This window comes from Acartia tonsa, chromosome 1 (assembly GCF_053477335.1).
Source record: "Acartia tonsa isolate MP-2025a chromosome 1, ASM5347733v1, whole genome shotgun sequence".
Lineage (NCBI taxonomy): Eukaryota > Metazoa > Arthropoda > Copepoda > Calanoida > Acartiidae > Acartia > Acartia tonsa.
Window position 1 is genome coordinate 7509566 of NC_137260.1, and position 15949 is coordinate 7525514.

The 15949-nt window shown below is 30.3% G+C and overlaps 2 protein-coding genes across 2 annotated transcripts in view; both read right to left on the bottom strand.

The window, feature by feature from the left end:
• LOC145310994 (chromosome-associated kinesin KIF4A-like) overlaps window positions 1-15949 on the bottom strand; it is a 456179-nt gene that overhangs the window by 411427 nt on the left and 28803 nt on the right. The gene's annotated exons all lie outside the window — the stretch shown is intronic.
• LOC145322611 (uncharacterized) overlaps window positions 1-15949 on the bottom strand; it is a 447245-nt gene that overhangs the window by 402493 nt on the left and 28803 nt on the right. The gene's annotated exons all lie outside the window — the stretch shown is intronic.

The window sequence follows — 15949 nt, forward strand, 5'->3', positions numbered from 1 at the left end:
TTCTTGTTTTGAAAAATAATAAAAGTAGACCATATGCATTGGAATTCCTCAAATATTATTCATAAAAAAAAGTCAGGGATGGAGTGGCCATTGGACTGTAGATTGTTCTGGTACCCAAAGTTTTTTAAACAAGTTTTTCATTCGTTGGCTTGAAAACGTTCGGTACTTTTATCAAATCTTAATTGGTTGTTACACATTTTTTTCAATATTTTAGACAAGGGGTAATTTTGTTTATCATAACAGGGCGAGTACATCATTTTTTAATCCATTGTTTAATCCCTAAGAATCTGTGCAAAAAATAGATTTTACGTTTCTTTTTGTAAAATTTTATATTAATTTAACTAGACCACATAGAAGTCCTGATGTTTTAGAGATCTTAAATGGCAAACAATCAACTAATAGAATGTTCGTCTGTGTATGATTAATAAAGAAAATATTTATGAAAAAAAACAATAACAGGTTGATATCTTGTATATTGATATTGATATTATTAGAAATATGTCATACAATAAAGCAATAAAAAAAATAGCGAATGCGCTCCTAGCATTTAAAGGATCTGTGTTCCAAGAGGCAGGAATGGATAAGAAAATAGCCTAAAACCACATGAATTAGATAAAAAGTAGACGAAGCCCAATCTGTACCACTTTTGATTCCTTAAAGTCATAAAATGAGGAAGATGAGAGGAGAAGTTGGAAAGAAAATCCCTAAAAAAGAGATGGAGAATCCCTCATCAAAAGTGGTACAAAAGTGGTACAGATTGGGCTTTGTAAAAAAATATCATGGGACCTAATTCAAGAATTGGTTCAGTGCAGTGTTAAGCAAGATTTTAATAGACGTACAAAAACCTTACTACTTTATAAAATACCTGCGGATACGCCCCTAGAGACCTTACCTAGAACATACCTGCAGAGAGAACATTATTGTTTAGGCGGATAGCGATATCCTTCTGTTCAAACACACAGATTCTTAGATACACATACAGACATCCTGTTCCTTTAATATAACAATAGGATAATAGATTTTATAGGTTGTAAAGTTTTGACACTGCAAATTAAGATTTAACAAAGTACTTAACATTTTTATACTAACGAATGAGAGGGTATGTTTATAAAACAGTCCAATATTGATTTAAAAGGCTCAAACTAAATTATATTTTGTTAGTTTGTGGAAACTATAATATTATTATATGTCTAGTACTACCATGTATATAAATAATACTATAATCCAGTTGTCAATTATTGATTATTCATTAAGTAGAGAAGGTTGGGCAATAAGAATTTCAGGGATTTTTAGGGATAAGACAAATCTAAATTTACCTTCCGTAAATTTGAATAAATCGTAAGTTGGGCATTATGAGTTTGTAACCAACCAATCAAATTTCAATATAAGTATTGAAAGTTTTTGATCATTCGAATTAGATAATGTAGTAACACTTTTGGTACTAATATAATTTGCAGTCCACTGAAGAATATACAATAATCATCGATACTTAAGTTACTAGAACGTTATAACCTTATATTTTTGGTGGATAATAATAAAGGTAGTATAAAGTGATGAAATTATTACTTTTAGAGAATAGATTTATTACTTTAGAAAGTTAATCAGACACAAGAATCCGTCTAACATAATATGGATTTTCTAGCAGACAAAGATCCTTGTTTATATTTAGACACATATGATTCAATCCTATAAATTTCCCCAAGTATTGTTAGGGGCTCTGTAAAAAGAAGGAAAGGGGTGTGAGTGAAAAAAGCCTAGAACCGTCCTATGACCTTAAAGTAAACATAAAATAATCTAAAACCCCGACAGGAGCAATGGAAATCCTGTAAAGGATATTGAAAAAGTTAAATATTATCTAATAGCTTTATTTTATAAACTGTATCACTATTGTAAAATAAAAATATGTGTACTCTAATTATAATAATCTAATACTTTCAATATATAAAATGTTACACTATTGTATAATAATATGATGGTTAGTTTACTCTAATTATAATAATCTAATACCTCTATTATATAAACTGTATCACTATTGTATAATAATATGATGGTTTGTTTACTCTAATTACAATAATCTAATACCTCTATTATATAAACTGTATCACTATTGTATAATAATAATATGATGGTTTGTTTACCAAGGATATGGGGATGAGAAAATTGACCTAAAATTTCATTAATTTGGTTGTCTCGGACTTTAGGTACTATAACTAACGTAGCTTTTATCATTTGGCTGACTATCAAGATTTTGGGTACCAGTTTAGAATGCTGTTATTTTTCTGTAAATACAATTTGTAGTTCGCTGAAAATAATTAACACTCGCACTAGCAATTAACTAACTCTACTGGGATACTTTTATATTTGCAAATCTAGTAAACCCTCTATTTTTGGGAAAAAATAAAAAAATATAATACGTGGTAATTAATTTTTTAAAATAAATTTTTTTCTATAAATATAATAAAACTGCACTCGACAAATAGTTAAAATTGCTAGATAAATCTGATTTTCAATGTAATTCAACGAGAACTTTAAATAAAATTACTAATTGCCCATTGTCCCCTCCCTATATCCCAGTTTGTTTACTCAAATTATAATAATCTAGTTAGTTTATCCCCCCTTGCATAATAATTTTGCTTGTTTCTGGTATTTCTGCAATTTAGGGATCTATGAATGATGATTTCTGGCAGGGAGGGGACAATGGACTGTGAATTAATATGGTCCCAAACGTTTTGTAAATTTGTTTTTTTATATGTTGGCTCAAAAACGTTAGTTTCTTTTGCTCAGGTACGTTTTGTGCTTTTTTTAGCTAATGATTTTAGTCACCAGAAGGGCTGTTATTCTGTTTGTCATAATCAGGGTGTATACTGTATGTTAATTTATCTTCATTGTCTTATCCCTTTAAATCCCCCCTCTTGCATAATAATTTTGCTTGTTTCTGGTATAGAAATTTAGCGACCTATGACTATTCCAGGAATAGAAGGAACATAGGACTGTGAATTAATATGTTCTCCAAAGTTTCTATCATTTGTTGGCCTAAAACCTTTGTGAAAACATAATTATATCTTGATGGGTTGTAACTTCAGTGTCCTAACTTTTCAATTAATAGTTTTAAACTTCAGAATGGATAATTATGTTTATCATCATTAAGGATGTACATTTTTTTGTTGTCTATTGGCTTGTCCCTTAAAATTCCTGGACATTAAATTAAAATGATCTCCAAAGATTTATAAAAACCGTTTTATCATTCATGACCTGAAAACTTTGGGTACTTTTAAAATCTTGATTGAATAGATTGAGAGACACACACAGGCAGACGCCGAGATAATGAAATAGTGAAATAACAAGATAGATAGATAGAGAGATTCTGTGTTACAAAATGACAGACAGGTAGACAGGCTTACAAGGTTACCTGTTGATCAACTTCGATCCCCCCAAAAGATAAAAACAAGGATGACAACGTCCATAAAAGCAAAGCTCTAAAATGGTAGTACAAACGAACATACACTTGTAGAGTGTCAATTCTGAATAATCAGAATTTAGAAATGCTTCGCTTATTATATTGTACTTTGTAGTCCTAGGAATCAGTATTCCAAAAATCAGACCAATCGAATAATGATATCACATTAAAATTTGCTAATTGCTACGCTAATCGTACCAAACTACTATAGGAATCACCATCTAAATAATAACTCTAATATGCCTAAATTTAAAAAAAAAGCTAGTCGTTCCAGTCGGACGGACGTAAGGACCGAACCTAATCATTTTTATGTTAGAACTGTTTATTTATTTTAAACATTGCATGATGAAATTTTTTTGAAAAGAAACATAAATGATAAAAAAGACAATAAAAGTAAAAAAGACAGAAAAGAAGAGTATAAATATAATGTTGAGTTATTGTTCTAATTTAATGTCAAGATTAAGGTGTTTATATGAAACTGTAAATAAATAAAATGTTAGGAAATAATGTAAAATGTTCACTGTTTAACCATAATTATTCAAGGGTCCCTAGAGGCCTCTAGGGGCGTAACTGCTAATTTAAATAATTGAATAAATAATTAAATACGGATTTTTCATCGTTATCATTAATTCGCTAATTATAAACATGCTCTTAGAAAATAAAAAAATTCTGAAAGAATTTTATTTGTATTTTTTAGTTTATATGATAGGAACACTTTATAAGAAATAAATAGGAAGCATTTGCCTCTATAATGAAAACATCTTATGTTCCATTACTATCTATGAGTCCAATCATTTGTTAGAGTAGCGAAGCTGTTATATAACTTCTTTTGTGTTTTCCTATGTCCGTTCGTCCCCAAAGAAAAAAGTTAAGTATCTTCCTAAAGTTCAATAGATCTTTGACACTATATTAACACTTAACACAACTTTTTATTTTACTGTTATTTAAAAAGGTACCCAAAGTTTTTTTAACACATTATCTTTTTCGTTGGCTCAAAAACTTTGGGTACTTTTTATAAAATTCATGGGTTGATTCCAGAATATCAGTGTCCAAATTTTTTAACTAATAATTTAAATCTACAGATGATCTTGTTAAGTTTCATTTGTGAGTTATATCATATCAAGATCTCTGAGCTAAATACCAAAAGATACTTCATAAGTTTAAATATATTTTTAACAATATGAAGAAAAGAAGACAGAATGCGACAGAATTTAATGGAACGTAGCAAATTAGGTGTACTTGAAAACAGCTAATATTAATGCAAGCAATATAACAGAAGTTTGAGCAAATTGATTCTGGTGCTTTAAAATTTGTTCCTACTCATGCTATATCATATAAGAGTAAATCAAAGATTTTAAGTGATAAGACAATGAACGACAACTTAATGTATACCCCCAATGATGATAAACAAAATTTCCTAAATATGCATATAAAAAATCATTGGTTAAAAAGTTTCAAAGCCATTAAATTGGAATCAATCAATTACAATTCATTAAAAGCAAAAGTTTCTGGGCTGACTAATACAATAACTTGCCTGTAAAACATTGGGTACTAGTGTAAATTACAGTTCAATGTCTTTCTCCCTCCCTCAATTTGCAATAATAACTTAGTGGTTGGCGAGATCCTTTGCTACAAACAAACGAGAGATATCTTATTATTTTTATAAGTAAATAGAAAATTAGCTATTTTTGAAACATAAAAACAACGTGCATTACATAAAGAGTTGTAATATAATTTTTCTCAACAGAAAGAAATGAAAGCTACACTTCTTAATTCTTATGCAATAATCTAATATCGATGCATGAGTTAAGAATAAATAGAAATCATTATCTTTCCGTTTTACATACTAGCAGATGCGCTCCTAGCATCTAGGGATTAGGTAGGAGTAGGGAAGGGCAGAAAATTGCCTAAAGCCATTGAAAGGATTAAAAACTTTAAAAATTTATAGTTCTCTGTGAAGCTTCTATTAAATGGAAAAGTCAAACTGTTAAGTGGTAATCGAAATCTTAATCCAAATACAACGAAAACGTTACTTCTTTATGTAATAGATTTTTAAAAATATGTTCTATTCTAATTGATTTGAAGCATCAAATCTTTTTTCTTATTATCTCTTTAAATGAAGCCACGAGTAAACAAGGATGACAACATCTATAAGTAGCAAAGTACCCATTATTTGGTCTAATTTTGGAGTGCATATCTAACATGCACCCAGTAAAAGAGATGTTCAATTTAGAGTAGCTAGGTTTTTCTTTCACGTCTCTGTAGACTTTGTGTAATAATTCAAAATATCCTTCTCTCTTTCCGTTTATCTAACAAAAAAGATGTGGACAAAATAAGAATACTCCATAGTTATTGAAGATAGACAGCTGAAATTTTGTTTTGATGATTCTTATTTAGAAATTTTAAATAATTCCTGCCGTCTTTTAAATTTAAATGGGCTGCGTCCATAGATCTAGGAATAAAACCATAGTAGGCTTGACTATGGGCGATACATTTATGAACATCCCTAATAGTGATAATCAGATAAAACCTTTTGTATATTAAAGATATTTGTTGAAAAGTTCGGACTCTGCTAGTTGTAAACAAGCCAATGAAAATAAAATGAAATTACCCAAAATTTGAATGCCAAAGAATGTCAAAAACTTTGGGTACAAGTGTAATTTACAGTCCACAGTCCCTCCATGGCTTTTATTAATATCAGGATATGTAGCACGGATTTAGTTAAATATTATGACTTATTCCTGTCTCCATGATTTCTTCAAATATGCATTTTTTTAGTTATAATGTTAATATTTTAAATGTTCAACAGGCAAGCCTCCACCCCCCCCCCCCTCCACCTACCCCCTCCATTTTCCAGTCATTTTATTCATCCTTACCCTTGCTTTTATTTTATGACGTTATGGTTATGTAGCATAACTTTATTAGCGCAGCATCTCTTGAATAAGGCTATTCCATCCGTCCGTATCAACTGTAATGTATTTTCGTTTAAATGACCACGTTTCTTTATTGTTTACTATCGGGCACTCCCTTTGATGCCTCTATGGGCACTTAAGTTTTACACAGAAACAAAATAAGTGATGGAGAATTTTTTTCTATAAGAGATTTCTGGTTATAAACAATCCCTGGACCTATGAGATGCTTTACTGTAAAGGAAAACCAAATCAGTTCAACACATTCACATAGCAAGACATCCCGTTGCTTAAGAATAATGATGGCTATTGACAATTGATTCTTAAAGGAATAAAGTAATTAAAAAATCAGGGTTTTTTTGCGAGTTCAGGGGATAACCTAACCTATTCAAGGTATAAGCACACGCATTCTAGTAGAGTATTTAGACAACTAACAAAAATTCATTCGATACGCCGTCAAAATTTCTTTCTCTTCGTTAGTCCTGAAGTCTTTAAATTAGGTTCGTCACAGTAGATTCTAATCTTTAAGAGCCTTAAAAGGTATTGTGCTTTATATAATAAATCACTTCTAGAAATCGCCTTTTCTATATTAAAACACAAGAAACATGTAATCTTACTAAGAAGTTTTTAGATTACTTTTTTTAACAGATGTAAAGCTACTATAAAACTTTTTTTGGTAGGTATTGTTAATGAATCTCTGTCAAATATCTTTTTAAATTCTCAATAATTTCTAGATCTGTTAACAAACAAAGAAGTTACAGCTGTGCTAGCTGTTGTTCACTAGTATTCAGGGATCTTAATGGATAATACAATGGACGAGAAATAATATACATCTCCAATGATGATAAACAAGATTACTCATTCTGTAAATGAAAATCATTGATTAAAGGTTTAGATACTAATGGTTTGGAACCAACCAATCGAAATTTAAAAGTACCCAAAGTTTTGTAGTCAAGAAATATATGATAAATATGATAAAACTTCGGGTACCAATGTAATTAATTTACAGTCTATTATAATAACATTATTTAATCACATATAGATGATGTCATCCTTGTTTTATTTTGTTTTGTTTATACTATGGATATTTAAGCTTTATACTTTAAGAATTTTGCTGGTGCAGTTCCACCACTTGCCTATTTATTGGGAGGTGGCCTTTTTTATTTAAAAAGTTATCAAACTTATAAGGGCATAATCCCCCCCCCCCCACATCTACCAAAAGAATAGCCTAAAACCATGATTGAATACTAATTGACTTTGTTTTAAAAGAGTAAACTCAGCATAAGTTATTTTTCACCCAAATTAATCTTCACAATCAAAGATAAAAAGGATGGTAATATACAAAGAAAACTTTTAAAAGCCCAGCTTTTCTATATTTAGGTTCGGTCCGTACGTCCATACGTCCGCCCGTCCGTCTGGAGCGGATAGTTTTTTTGGTTAATTTGGGCGTGTTAGAATTGTCCTATCGATTTCAAACTTTGCATGGTAATTCCTGTAGTAGTTAGATATGATTCAGAAAGCGTAGCAACTCCATAAACGTCACCACAATGCCCATACGTCTATTTTAAACATGTTGATTTTCAACTTTTTTAATAACAAATTGTTATGTGATCTGATGTAGAGAAGCCTCGCTGTTTTGTAAGACAAAGAACTGTAGAAAACTTTATTTTCTTTCTTCTCAATTAATTGATATCCATCTTAATATTACATAATATCTATCTATCCAAATATATCTCATTTTATTAGCACAGCTACTTTACAACTAGAGTGTATTCGTGCGTCTGTACGTCAAACATTCTAAAATAAATTGTTCAAATTTTGATTAGGCCTTATTAAAATTTGTTACAATTTATAAAGCCTAGCAACTCTATAATAATAATCATAGATTAAGGGAATTATAAAGACAAAGCCCAAATTGTGTTAAAATTGCTTCTTTAAAATCAAGTCTACATATAAGAATGTCCATATTAAGCAAAATCCTGTATTTAATTTAATGTAGATAGGTTTATATTGAATTTTTCTTCAAACTTCTTAATAAATAATGTTAAATATTAAATGCATTATTACTGTGTGTTTGCTAATGTTCGTTTGTCCGACTTTCTATTTTGTAAAGCTTCGCTTTTATGGATTTTTTTTTATCGTTGTTCTACAAAAATATTGTAATTTGTGTTTATTAGTTTATTTTTTAGAAACCAAAATTTAATAAAGATTCAAGGTTTTTTCTAAACCAAATCGAATTGACCTATGTATATTTTTCTTGAAACCGCCAATTTACCAAAACCTCAAGGGTCTTAAGAAATGGGTATTTGGACGATAAATTGACTTTCATACCCAATGATAATGAACAAAATTACCCCTTCTCTAGAGGAAAAAAATAAAGAACTAAACTATCATGAATAAATAAAATTTTCAAATGGAAGAAGGAACGTTCTTATACAAAGTAACATACATATGAAGTACACTGGCGCGGTTACGACACTAACATATAGGGACTCTGCAATGCACTTAAAGGGGCAGATAGGGGATAGAAAATAGCTGAAAACTATCCCAAGACTTAAATCTGAATATAAGATATTCTAGAACCATCACAGACCTATGTGAAGCTTACCTAAAATAGAGAACCTAATTGGTTTAGTAGTTATTTAGACAAAAAAGACAAATATGATTGCTCTAGAAAATTATCAACATTTGAAGTAAACTGTGATACTTGTAAATCCTTGAACTATGGATCCACACTCCACAGATAAAAGTATGAAAGTTATGGGTTCATCGGAATATTTGATATCGGAATTATTACAGAAATCTTAGGGGATAAGACAATAGACGATAAAATAATATTTATATCCAATGATGATAATCAAAATTAATTCTTTTGTAGTTTAGAATCATTGTTTGAAAAGTTTGAACCCTGCTACTACAAGTTTGCAAAAGAAACAATAAAAATTTGCAAAAAAAACAATCAAATGTACTCAAAGGTTTTCAGCAAACTAATAAGAAAACTTTGGGTACCCCTGGATTATTATTATTCCTTCCTTGTGAATGTGTGTAGGGGGGGGGGGGGTTGTGTATGTCGATGTGTGTATGTGTAGACACCTGTAAAGAATTAAATTACTCCTATATTTTACTCAATAAATTTGAAGCCACAAAGTCTAACCTGACCAAGACTTAGAAGCAACACTTTGACTTTTCCAGGGAGAAAGGGATAGGTCATTAGGGCTGTAAATTATACAGTACCCACAGTTTAAATCACGTTGTCTTATTAAGTAGCTTAAAATCTTGGTGAAATTTTAATTAATCTTGAATTAGTTATAATATATAGAAAAGAATGCGCTTGATAAGACTTATATTTCAAGGAAAGCTATTTTAGCAGATCGACTTTTTTGACAATATTCAGTAAGTATATATTTTTTTTTATTGACACACAGTGACACGATTTTTGATTATATTTTTGGGTTACATCAAAACATCTCTTTTTTTATAAGATCTCTAAGAACAAAAACAGGAAATAGACAAAATAAAAAAGTTTTAAAATTCAACCTTTTGACCATTCTTAATTTAACTTTTGATCTTCATAAGGGATAACAAATTACATCAATTTCTCATCGATTGTCTTATCAACCAAGATCCCCTGCGTTATAAATTTGAAACAAAAATTGCTCGGAAATCAATACATATACTTTTAAAGCAGCTTGTAGATAATAAAAGGGCTATTTGTTAATTGCTTGAGGTACTGTGTAACTTTTTATAATTATCTTGTCTACTTTTAGAATCTGATGAAAGAAACTACCTATTCCCTAAGTCCCTGGACAAGAATGTATCAATGGGCAATAAAGTCCCTGAAGGTGTGAAATCTTATTACACCAACAGTGATACAACCAGGGAGGGAGGGGACATTGGACTGTAAATTAAAATGTTACCCAAAGAACCATGATATATTATTAGTAAACTCACAAACTTTGATGTTTTTTTAAATAGTACTTTTCAACAAATGATTTAAATCCACAGACGGGGTAGTTTTGTTTTGTAGTTTATCATAATTGCGGATGTACATCAACTTATAGTCCATTGTGTTATCCCTTATTATCCCAGCACTGGATACTACAAATTAAATTACAAGCTGTTTCCATGGTTTATTTAATAATTCAGAGTCACATTAGGATTTCATCCATACTTTCTTGTGATAGTTTGTAACCAAAGGACCCCAAAACAAACTTAAAACTTAAGCTTTTGGTATGATAGGAAAAAAACAAGAGAACTTTACAATTTAAGGCTTCAGACAATAAAACCAGAATTACAACTACAATGAGCTGCAAGTTCAAGTAGAAAAACGAAAAACATTCAATGAACAAACACGACAATATTCATAAGTATAGCTTGTCAATTAGAAATAGAATAAAATTACGGAGGGAGGGGACATTGGGCTGTTAATTACTTTTGTCCCTATACTAGTTAATTAATAAAAACGTTTTCTTATTCATTAAATCAACAAATTTTTGATCTTTTGTTCAATTTTGATGGTTTGCTTATTAAATTGAGTGTCCAAACGTTTCAACCACTAATTGTAATCTACAGAAGCTAAAATTTTATGTATTATCATTGGGGATTTACATTAATTCATTGGCCATTGTCTTATCCCTTTAGATCCCTGAATAAAAATAGAAAATTATGAGTAAATTAGACAATTCATTCATAAAGTTTTATAAAAATCTGATTATAAATATTATCTTTTAATATTTCATGTAAAAATTGTATAAAAAATCAAGCAGTGATAAAATTTGAATCGGATAAAAAATCAAAATTGGATTTACAACGGGTAGAAATCAAACAATAAAAAACAGTGATTTTTAAAAATAGGAATTTATAACTACTAATAAAATTTATTCGTCTTTGAGTACGGGAATACGTGGATTTCTCAGAAGCTATTTGTTGGAATGATGATTCCTGTAACTGGTTTCTTTGAGGAAAAACACTAATCTTTCTTCGGATGAAAAAAAAATTAAGATTTTATCTATTACCATTTAATAATTTAATTGATTGTTCAAAGAAAACATTATCGAAGCCTAAATTTTGAATTAGCATATTTTAATGAAGTTTGACCAATTAGTTCCAATATTTATAATATTCAAACTTCATACTTTAATCATTTAAATACCTTAACCTTTATTTGGGATGGGGACAATTCATCTCAAGGAAAACTTTTTTTCTTCCAATTTTCTGCCAGTTATAAAATAACACTATCTTTCAATGGTTTTGGTTACATTATCGAATTTTAGTATTTTTTAAAAGTAGTCATGGCTGACATTGTACTTATTTTATTTATTTCTTGGGCCTAAAAACTTTCATAACATCTTGATTAGTTGGTACAAAATAGCAGTGTCAACACTTTTCAACCAATAATCATATTCTCCAGAAGGGGTATTTTTGTTACATGATTTAAACTGTTCGTATTAGATGCCTTAAAATCTGCCCCGATTCCTAGAACCAAATATTAATTTTTTCAACCGCACCTCCTTTCAACTTAATGAGAACAAGTGAGAGGAGATTGGTGTTTAAATGGGAGGGGCGGAGGAGGGGGGGAACCCCTCTCATAAAATGTTTGACAGGTCAAAAAGCTGTGTGGGGGGGGGGGAGGGGTGAAGGGTGATTGTATCTTTTAGGAAGATAATTGAAAGAATTTAAAAGGTAGGAGGAGAAGAATTGGAGGAACCTTTGAATGCTTTGACATTTCACATCTCAAATCACCCTTTAAGGAGATTTTCATGGTCATTATATCAAAGTCTTATAACAGCAAAAAATCTGCCAACTTTAACTCAAATCCTATGATAACACAACAATGATAGCACATTCTTAGGAATAGCTGTTCTATTATTTAAATGATTGGTTACAAAGATGGTTATCTTTATCTCTAAAGTTGCTAGAGGTACGAACGAACGGACATATTTACAATACATTAAAGTGGGAAGGGCATAAATATTGAAAGTTTTTACATTGTAGCAAAAAATCAATGTTTGGCTAAATAAAAGATAAAAAACTTGTCCATGACCCAGAGATCTTAAGTGATAAGACAATAGGTGATAATTAAAAAATAACCATAATTTTGATAGACAAAATTACCTCTTAAATAGATATACAATATACATTAGCTTGCGGAGCGGATGGGGGGTGTCAACAGCCACCCTTGTTGAAAAGAGTGCTTTTCCCTCTCTTTCATACCCTTCTATAAAAATCCTGGGCACGCCACTGATTCTGTCTTAATCAAATGTTTGAAATTCTAAAAATGACTTCCGAAATAACAAGTATACATTAAAAGACCCAAATTTTTTTTTTTTTTTGATTTAACATTTTAGTTTGTTTTTAAAGCTGACCCTAAAATACAAATGAGAAGGTGGTAAACGGAGTTATCTATCTGTGGAAGGAAAATTAATGGTTCCTATAGTCATAAATTCTTTCTTATGTCACATTAAGTAACATTCTAGAATAAGTTTGGAAAAGTTTGCACGGAGGTAAGATACTCTAACTTTTTGTAACTTAATCTTGTTTGTAAACATATGTCCCAATCATCAAAATTAAATTATGAGTTTAAAAGCGAAGCTTATAAACATTTAGGGTCGTTTCCTATGTCTTTACGTCCCACCGAAATAGATTGCTCTAGTCGTTGACTCTTTGCATGTTAAAATTATCCAATAAATTTCAAACTTGGCATGGTATTCTTGTATCAGTTAGGTACAATTTAGTACAATCAAAGCAAAAACACCTCCAGAATTAAGTTTTAAAATGTAATCTCCTTAATTATTTTGGGCTAGATTCAAACTTTTTCAGATTTCTAAAATATGTTAAATATCAAATTGGCTGTTGCACTGTAAGTTTGTTAATGTTCGTTTGTATGACCATCTGAATTGTTTATATTTTAACACTTGAACTGTTATTACAATATGGAACACAACCAAAGAAACTGCCTAAAGAATGCAAGTGTCCAAAACATTGAAATTTGTTATGTTACAAATTTTGAAAAGGTCCCCCCAATCCTTCAACAATAACGATGTAGTTATCTGATTTTGGGTAACAAAAGAGAAAAATGTGTAACATACAATTATATAGTGTCACAAACAACTTTAGCAGCCAATAGATGCATTTAGTAGGTCTGTCTAGAAATATAACAAGGATGATAACATCCGTAAAAGCACAGCTTAAAAATTTAAACACTCAGACATATGATGTTGACAGTTATAGAGTGCAATTACTCAAATTAAAAATTAAATGTATATCTGTTGCAAAATTGATTCATTATATGCAGAATAATTTAAATTCTTATAATATAGAGATGCTTAATCTATACTTAATCGTCCCTGGAATAACCAGTTATAGATCTAAACTCCATATTAATGCCAGGTAAGGAAACAGCGTAACCCTGAAGTGCGGCGCTCGTTCTCGGGAAGATGATAGGTTCGAATTTCGGCCCAACACCGCGTCGTTTTCAAAGACGTTAAAGGTAGTTCCCACACCTGCTATGTCAGGTGCGCGACATAAATAGTTAGAGTAGAGGGAATGCCTTGGCATAAAACAGGCGGAATCATTATCATACAAAGTTAGGACTTCAACAAAGAGGTCGTGCAATCAAAGGGTTGTTTGTCAAAAGGCGTGTGACAGTTTAATCATGCACAGCAATTAAGCAAGATTAGGTCTAGAGTTACCAAAAGTTTTGTAACAATGTTATCTTATTAGCTGGGTCAAAACCTTTCGGTATTTGAATTTTGTTGTTTAGTGTCAAAACTTTTCCGGCAATAATTATAATTAGCAGTAGAGTTAAACTTGTTTATCATCATTGAGGATGTATATCTATATATATCCTTGCAGATCCAAACAATATATTAATTTGAATTGGTTTATTAGATAGCAATTATTATGAGAGCAATATGACTTTTATTACCATTTGACAAAAACTAAAAATAGTCCAAATAAAAATATACAATTAAGATTCCGAAAAAGACAAATTGATTAATTCATTTATTTCAAAGCTGGAGATCAAGTTATTTAAGATAAAGATGTTTAAAGAGATTTCTAAAGTAAACCGAGATATTTTAATTGATTGCAATTAAGATTGTAATTATTTAGCCTTTTTGTATATAGCTTGGAAATAAGGATATCTATATATATTAATTTTAGTCTTCTTTGTAAGGTTTAAAAGAGTTGATTTATAAATGGTTCGCCGTCGTTAGAATATTGAATTTGGTCTGTAATTTTAATAAGTTTGTACTATGTATCGTTTGTAGCATATCATCCTTTTAAAATTCCACATCCCTTTATATAAATCCTATATTAATTCTTATCAAAATTCGTTAAATATTCAAAATACACTTTACACAATTCAAATATAATAAAACTAGAGGGTGCGCACCTAACATATAGGGGCTCTATATTCGAAAATAGCACAAAAACATGCCGGGACCTGTAAAAAGCTTCAAGGAGTACCATATCGGTTTAGCTGGTAGCGAGATCTTTCGCTAGCAAAAAAGCTTACTAATTTATATAATGGGATTTACAAATATATGGACACAAAGCCTGTAATATGAAAAAGTAATAACTATCAACCTAATACCCATTACTAAATTCCTGCCTGAAAAAGTTTCCATGTTTTGGGAATAGACAGAGGTAAGGTATGGTCTTTGTTTTCATTTGTGCGTGTGAGGTCTATAGTTTCAACAAGGTTACGGGGATAACAAATTATAGAGTTGCTAAACTTTAAATATTACAATAGAATAAATATTTTTGAAGTGTTATTCCTTTAGGAATAGATTTTTTTGCCAGACGGACTTATAACTAGTGCAAAAAATCTTTAATTTTGAAAATCATATAAACATTTTATTATCTAAATAGATTGTAGGAATCAGTAAAATAAAATATTATTTGTCGAAAAGATAGACATTACTAGTTTGGAACCAACTAATCATAATTTGATTAAACGAATCATGGTCATAAAATATTGGGTACCAGTGTAGTCAGTGATAAGACAATAGAAGAATAAATTTGGTACAGCTCCAATGATGATAAACAAATAAACCACTTCAGTTAGTGGAAAAGTTTGGACACTATTAATTAAATCCAACCTCCCTCCCTCCCTGGAAATTTAGGTTGTCCAGTTTCCTTAATTATGAGCCATTTCAAAAGTCCGTGTTTTACACCAATGTTACAATCTAAGATCTGGCTTAGTGTACGCTAAAATGCACAGTTAATAAAATTTAATAAGCCCTTTTATTAAAGGTAAAAGGCCCTATAATGTTGAGTAATTAAAAGCCTATGTTGCAAGTCTGGTATACCACATCAAAAAATATATAGCACCATACTCATAGATAGATAGTTTAGAACACACAGAATTTAAAATTTTAAAACATAGATTGCTTTAAATTTCATATAATGCTAACATTTTAGGATTATTAATTTGGATTTGGGGGTAGGATGAACAGAAAAATAGCGTAACACAAACACAAGACTTAAATCTAGGACTTTCCATTAACATATGTAAAGCTACTTGTTAGTGAGATCATATTGCTGCGCTTCCTATTAACATATGGATCAACCAATCAAA